Source organism: Neomonachus schauinslandi, chromosome 12 (assembly GCF_002201575.2).
Source record: "Neomonachus schauinslandi chromosome 12, ASM220157v2, whole genome shotgun sequence".
NCBI lineage: Eukaryota > Metazoa > Chordata > Mammalia > Carnivora > Phocidae > Neomonachus > Neomonachus schauinslandi.
In genome coordinates this window covers 96,549,932-96,557,532 of record NC_058414.1, presented here as the reverse complement: position 1 = coordinate 96,557,532, position 7,601 = coordinate 96,549,932, and the positions used below count along the sequence as shown (strand labels likewise).

The following is a 7,601-nucleotide window of genomic DNA, read 5'->3' as shown; positions in this document are numbered from 1 at the left end:
AGAGGGAGGTACCCGGAGGCCAGTTATGTCTGGTGAAACCTTGTGGCTATTAATTAGTAAGCAATAGGGAGATGAGATAGGGAGATAGAGTTTCAAGGCTCTGTCAGCTCCAGGCTAAAGGTTGGTAATCAGTATCTTATCAGTTAGATGTCAGGAACTTGCATTCTAAATGCATAGACTGTTAGAATTATAAACTCAGAGTATAATCCCAGAATCTCCTGTGGAAGGTTTTCAAACACGAATGTAGACTTTGAGACATAATCCATCTGATGCCAATGGATAGAGCTGCCCAGAAAATAAAATACCATTTAATTTTACAAAACTCTGTAATGTGTGTGTGTATGTTCCTATGTTTGTGTTTACGTGCATATGTCTCCTCGATTGAGACTTTCAGCTAGAAAGGGTCATTTCTCTTGTTTGAAATATACAGTTAAGAGACTAATTATTGACTTGCTGTAAGAGCAAGGACATTGATATCCCCTTGTCACTGAACTGTACAAAGATGAAAGCAACGCTCATAAAAAACAGAGAACTCAAGAAACCCAAAGGGAGAATGAAAAAAAGTGGAAAGAGCTCTAGTTTGATGAACATGTATTTCTGTTTGCCCCTCCACCAACAACATGCCCAAGAGTTAAAACCAACTAACTGCATCCAAGAGAGAAGTGGCTAGCACAGCCAGAGGGCTAGTGGTGTAGCGCAGGGCAGAGGCAGAGGTTTTGGTATGAACAGGATTCTGATTCCACGTCTTGCCAACCAATCAGGGAGGATAACCCCAGTGCCCAAGGTCCCAGGACACCCTGTCTTGTTCATTCACTCATCACCCGTGCTTGCAACCTTGTCTCAAGCATATCCTTGAGACAAGAAGGCACCCTTCAGGCAGTGTACTTACATATTGATGAAGAATGGAAAAAGATCTCCCAGTGCTGCTCCAAAACTTGAGAAGAATGATGGGGTGTCTTTCAGTGCTGAACATGCCCATAGGAATGCCCTGGCATTTCATGCTCAAATGAAGAAGACCAGTCCAGGGCCTATGGGTGACACATTCTTGGGCCAGATGAGCTCTTATGCTAAGACAGAACTGGGGTCTCAGTCTCCAGAAAGTAGCCACAGTGAAGCTGGATGAATTCTGGACATGCTCGTGTCTACACACCAGCAAAAGTTGCCCTGATTATGTGTGAGAAGCTAATTCATTTGCAATCTTTGTACATCGATCAGTTTAATTGACTTCAGCATGTTTTTTTACATAATCACAAAGTGGAACATGAGGCTCTAGGTAGTAGTCCTTTCACTGGTCCAGAGGGACTTTTGGCCAAAGAAGGAGAAAACTTAAAGCATCTAAAATGCCGTCCACAGTATGATCAGCACTATGGAGGGGAAGCCTTATTACATAGGCAGCTGGAGGAACGCCGAATACTGGCCACAGATGGTGCTGCCCAATGGGCTCATACAATTTGTTTCAGTCAGAGGCGCTTGGCCTTTGTGGATGATGTCTGTCATTCCAATCAGTCTCTTCCAATGACCAGACACTACCTTACCCGTATTTGTCAGGACACGAATCAAGTTCTTTTCAAATGCTGCCAAGGGTCTGAAGAGGTACCTCGCAACAAACCAGTTCCTGTAAGCCTCTCTGAGGATCCCTGCTGCCCACTGCCAACTGGAAGTTGCCTCCTCAGATGTCTCAGCCCAAGTAGGACTTAGATGTTGTGGGTGACAGTACGCAGTACCCTCCTTCACCCTTGCCTTTTGATCCTTCACTAATCCTTGAAGATCATTCAGTCAAAGAAATTGCTGAAGGTCCAATGGACACCCTGGGCCAGAGACAGATGGCTGGAGATGGGTGCAGATCACAGAGGTCCCAAATTCTGAAAAAGCCTCCTAACCACTGCCTCAAAGTAGAGTGTCTACTGCAAATGGGAAGCCATTTCTTCTGTCAGTTGATAGCTTGTTTTGGGAACCATATGACTTTGGAGGATTTGAATTTTCCATTCTTTCAACAAGTATTTATGACTATCTCTCACTGAAGGATAACTCAGACTACGTTGTTTGGATTACTGATTGATATAGTCAATCATAAACCAAATTTTGGGGGAAGGGATCAATAGTGTCTACATGTCACAGATGTCTTCCCACTCTATACAAGGAAGAGAAAGACAGGTTATTCCTGCCAGAGCTGCTGGGATTGAGAAAGTATTTGGGACTCTGCCTCAGGGGAGAGACATCTTTGTAATGGGAATTCCCAAGTCTTGGAACAAATCCACATAGGTGTTTATGTGGGAGATGTGTATCCTTGGGATATTGATGGAACCCTGTGCCTGTGTTTTAGCCTGTCTTCACCTCTCACCTAATTGGGTAGTCTGAACCCCTCCTCCCAGTGAACTCTGACTCTGAGAACAGCCCATAGGATTGGGCCTTCTTTAACCATCCATTGTGCTTCTAACCTATGTAAATTTCTGTAGGGGCTATCTTATGTAAGATACTATAAAAAATTAATGTATATAGTTTCTATTAAATGTTAAAATGTTATGAAAATGTCAAAAAACCCTGCTTGAATAAGACAACAAGAAACACACTGTAAAATGAAAAGATGTTTGATAAAGGTATTGTGGACACTGTAAATTAATGTAATTATACAATCTAATTTTGTTTAATTAGGGATTAAACAGGGAGCAGAATTCTTCTGCATTCTTTTCTAATAGAATCTCCGGACATCGTCTGCATGAGTTTTAGAGATTACAGGAGAGATTTATTATCACAAAGCAGGCACAAATAGCTCATGACCAGAGAGGGTTTTGAGAGGTGGCCAAGCCTCATGAGGAACATGATGAACTGATTTTAAATAATGCAGGGCTGCCACCATGGGGGAGCTTCCTGGGCTTGGATGATATAATGCCTAGAAGGTTGCTCCTGTGTTATTGGAACCCCATGCTGTTAAATAACATTTACTTCAGTTATCTGGCACTATTAACATTACCCCCCATTGGTCAGCTAATTAGACATAAATCTATTAAACAAAAATAAATTTCTATGTGCTTGGCTATTGCTTAAATCAAGCTTTTGCATATTTAAATTGTCATCTTGTTTAAGTTTGCAATGTAAACTACATTCTGATTTCCTTATAAGTAAAGAAGAATTGAAGAGTGGATAAAGAAAACACAGGGTTGACAAGGCTTATTTGTTTTGATGTATATGGAATTTGAACAAAGCAGGAAAACATTTTAAAACTACAAGTGCATTCTGACTGTACTTATTTTTAGAAATCACACATGTCCTCTGAGACCCAGTTTATACTGTACAGTTGAATATGCAATAAAATTACCACATACAGTCAACTCCATAGACCGTGACTATTGCAAGTCCTGCTTGCTACACCATCCCATGGATCCTTTTTTTCCAAATATAAATTTATGCCACTGATGTGTCTCATATTTTCCTCCTTACCCCACTGAAATCATGCCACTTTTTACTTGGCCAGAATATGCCCAAAGGCACAGCTCAATTTCTTTCTCCTCCTTAATGATCTGAAATTGAATCTGTTAAAGAGACCAGGTTGCCCACTCAATATAAGAACATCATGTGATTCCTTAAAAGACTAATAAAATATGAACTGAAGAATGAAATATACCTGTAGCTACAATGATATTAACAATTAGAATGCTTTATATTTAGATATTATAAAGTACATTTTCACTTAAATCTAGAAAGCCCTGAGAAGTAGATCAAGCTGGGAACATTATACTTATTTCTATACGTATAATCTAAATCTTACAGCCATATGTCTCTGGTCCAAGGTCACATAACTGGTGGGTGACAAAAACCAGACAAGAACAGGTTTTTCTGACCTCTAGCATCAATCTTTCCTCTGCGAGAACAGCCATCTAAATGTGCAGACAAACAGTGCAGGGTTATTGTACTATGTGTAATTATGCCTCATCCAGCACCAGAACTTACCTTAAGAAAGAGTATTTTTTTTAAAGATTTTATTTATTTGTCAGAGAGCTAGCAAGTGAGAGAGCACAAGCAGGGGGAGCGGCAGAGGGAGAGGAGAAGCAGACTCCCCGCGGAGCAGGGAGCCCGATTCGGGGCTCGATCCCAGGACCTTGAGATCATGACCTGAGCTGAAGGCAGACACTTAACCAACTGAGCCACCCAGACGCCCCAAGAATGAGTATTTTTCACAAATATTCTCACCTGATCTAAAGGGTCATAGCACCGGGGCTACTAGGTGGTAGCCAATCTTCCCTCCCCTTAACTTTCTCTCTCCGGGATGGTTAGAAGTCAGGACTTTGGAGACATATGTGAGTCCATATTCTGGTTCACCATTACTAGCTGCATTATCCTGGGCTAGTTACTGAACTTCTAGGCCAAAGTCAATTTCCTCAACTGAAAGTAGCAGTATATGTAAAGGATTTAGCACAAGATAGCTAATGTGAATAAATACTACCATTATGATAGCCATGTCTTTAAATACATGCAGTTGGCTTTGCAATTAATAAAGTATAATTTAAATTGTAAATCAATTTAAATAAACTTTCTGTTGGTATATATTTTCTCATTCATAGACACCAATAATTATACTATCCTATAGAAGCACCTATCATTTTATTATTATAATTATTTAAAATAAGTAATAATAACCTAACAGGTTGCAATACATTCTTCTACCCCAACGCAGCTAAGAATTTTTTTAGGTGTATGAGCATATACTCTACTGTTGACATGCAGATTGCTGATCAGTTAGACTGCCATGCTTAGTTGTAATGTAAGGAAATTTTCGAAATGCCTCAGTGGGAAGACACAATCAGAAAATTTTGATAAAAACTTATAATACAGCAAAAAATCTGCCAGAATTACCACAGCAAAGTAGTGTGCTAAGTAACTGTAGAATGAATACCTGAAACCCAACCCACGTGTTTTGTGAAAATATGCAAAAATGGTTAAACTGATTAATGAATTTTCATCCTTGCACACACCAATTCACAAGAATATTCTAGAGGAAAGTGGATACTAAGTTTCTGTGTGGCTTGTAACTATGAAAAGAAACATATTTTTGCAGAAAGACTTTTTAGGGTTGCCAGCTAATTGGGATGTCAGCAGTTTGGTAAATAAACCTCTGTATATTCTTCACATAGGCACTAAAACAAATGATCAATATAAACTCATTCAACACATATTTATTTAGAATTTAATATATGAGACTTAATGTCTTAAGCAATAGATATGTACTAGTAGATAAAACATAAAAGTTCCTGCCTAATGGATCTCATAAACTAATGGGGGCTAGATAGATAATACATATATAATTAAAACATACACACCTTAGAGGTGGGGAAAAGCTAAATAAACCTAGAGTAGAGAATGGGTAAAGTCATGGTGGCAGAGGCAGGGCAGGGGGCTAGCAATTTTACTTATGTATTTATTTATTTATTAAGATTTATTTATTTATTCGAGAGAGAGAGAGAGAGGGAGAGAGAAAGTGCCAGGGGAGGGGCAGAGACAGTGGAGGAGAGAGAGAGAATCTCAAGCAGATTCTCCACTGAGTGTGCTGCTGGACATGGGGCTCGATCCCATAACTCTGAAATCGTGACCTGAGGGGAAACCAAGAGCAGACGTTTAACCGACTGCACCACCCAGGCGCCCCACAGAGGGCTAGCAGTTTTAAATATCCGTCTGGGAATACACCACTGAAGTGATGATATTTGAGCAAGGTCGTGAAGGGGTTGAGGGAGGTCTTCATGCAGAAAGCAGTGGAAAAGGTAATCTAGGCAGAGGAAACAGCAAATGGAGCAGAAATATGTTTGAGGAATAGTTAGAAATCCCTTCTGGGCAGAGTTGAGTGACTGTGTCAGAATACTGCAAGATGTCATCAGAGGAGTAGAGGGCCCAGGACGGTAGAACCTGTAGGTCACTGTGAGGGCTTTGGATTTTACTCTTTTTTTTTTTTTTAAGATTTTATTTATCTTACTCGGAGAGGGAGTGGGGGTGGGGCGGAGGAACACAAGCAGGGGGAGCAGCAGAGGGAGAGGGAGAAGCAGGCTCCCCACTGAGTAGGGAGCCTGATGGGGGACTCGATCCCAGGACCCTGAGATCATGACCTGAGCCGAAGGCAAATGCTTAACCATCTGAGCCACCCAGGCACCCTTGGCTTTTATTCTTAAATGAGCTTTCTCATCCATACACAAAGTCCATCTCAGTCAGGCACAACTCCACACAGCCGCCCAGAAAGAAAGCTTGTCTGCCTCCCTTAACAATCTATACTTAGGAGTTCAGATAGAGTCTTTGCTAAATTTTAAATCCATTCCAATTAGTAGTGTTCACCATAAAAATGGAGAACCAGCTGTTCACTGACCCTGCATTACAATGTTCACATATATTATTCTCCAGGTATTCTAGCATTTCTTTTCACGTTAATTGATGCCAGACTTTCATATTTCTAACACGGGTACTATTTTTACTCAAATCTTGAGTAACTTCATTGTGTTTTCACTGAGAGGGCTTTGGCTTTTACTTTGAGTGTAACAGAAAGCCATTGGTAAGTTTTCAAAAAAGCATGACATGATCTAACACTTAGTGTATGAAGAATCACTGTCGCTGCTGTTTTGAACATAGAGTGAAATGAGAAATGTCAGGAGGATTACCGTGGAGAGGATGGAAATATCATGGGCAAGAGATGGTCATGTGTCGGTCCAGGGTGGTAGCAGTGGAGGGGCTAAGTGGTAGCTACCTACTCAGGGTAGAGAAAGGATGGTTTGAATATGGATATTTAGAACCTGAAGAACAGAAGGGATGGAGCTGCTATGAATCAATATGGCAAACACTGTGAATGGGGCAGATTTTTAAAGAACAAAAATCTTGGACTTGAACATTTTAATAATAAAATGCCTACTAGATATCTCTGTAAGTGGCGATATCACGTAAGTAGCTGGGATATAAGTCTGGACTTTTCAAGAGAGGTCAGGAGCAGAGATATAAATTTGGGAAATCATCAACCTATGCATAATTTTAAAAACAAAACTGTATGGAGTCCATGAATATAGATAGAGACCCAAAGATTGAGAAGTATGGCATTTCAACTATTTGAGCCTAAGGACGCCAGGAAAAGGATAAGGAGTGATCCATTCCGAAGCAGGGAAATCGAGATCAAGCACTGTCTGAAGCCACATGCAGAAGTTGTTTCAAGGGTGAAGAAATGTCCAACCATGCCAAGACCTGCTGATGGGTCAAGAAAGATGAAAACGGAGAATTCAGTATTGAACTTACCAATGAGGCGGAAGTGTTAATACCTGTGGCATTGACAAGACCAGTTTTGTAGAAAGCTGAGGATAAAAGCCTAATAAAGGTGATTTTTTTTTTCAAATGAAAGAGGAAGAATTAAAAAGCTAAGTACCAAGGAGTCTTTTGAAGAATTTTGCTGTAGATGTTCCAGAGAAATAAGAAAATATCTGCCCTAAGATTGGAGTCAAGCACGTTTTGGTTGTTATTATTTTGAAGATGAGGTGACATCATGGTTACGTGTGCCTATTGAAAAAAAAACAAAAAACATGTGTATGCCGACAGAATTTTCCACTAGAGAGACTGAGAGGGAGGACTTGAGCTATAATGCC

At 40.3% G+C, this 7,601-nt stretch overlaps 1 pseudogene; it reads left to right on the top strand.

Annotated features, from left to right (window-relative positions):
* Window positions 1–740: 740 nt before the first annotated feature.
* Window positions 741–2,059, top strand: LOC110582793 (annotated as a pseudogene).
* Window positions 2,060–7,601: the final 5,542 nt, after the last annotated feature.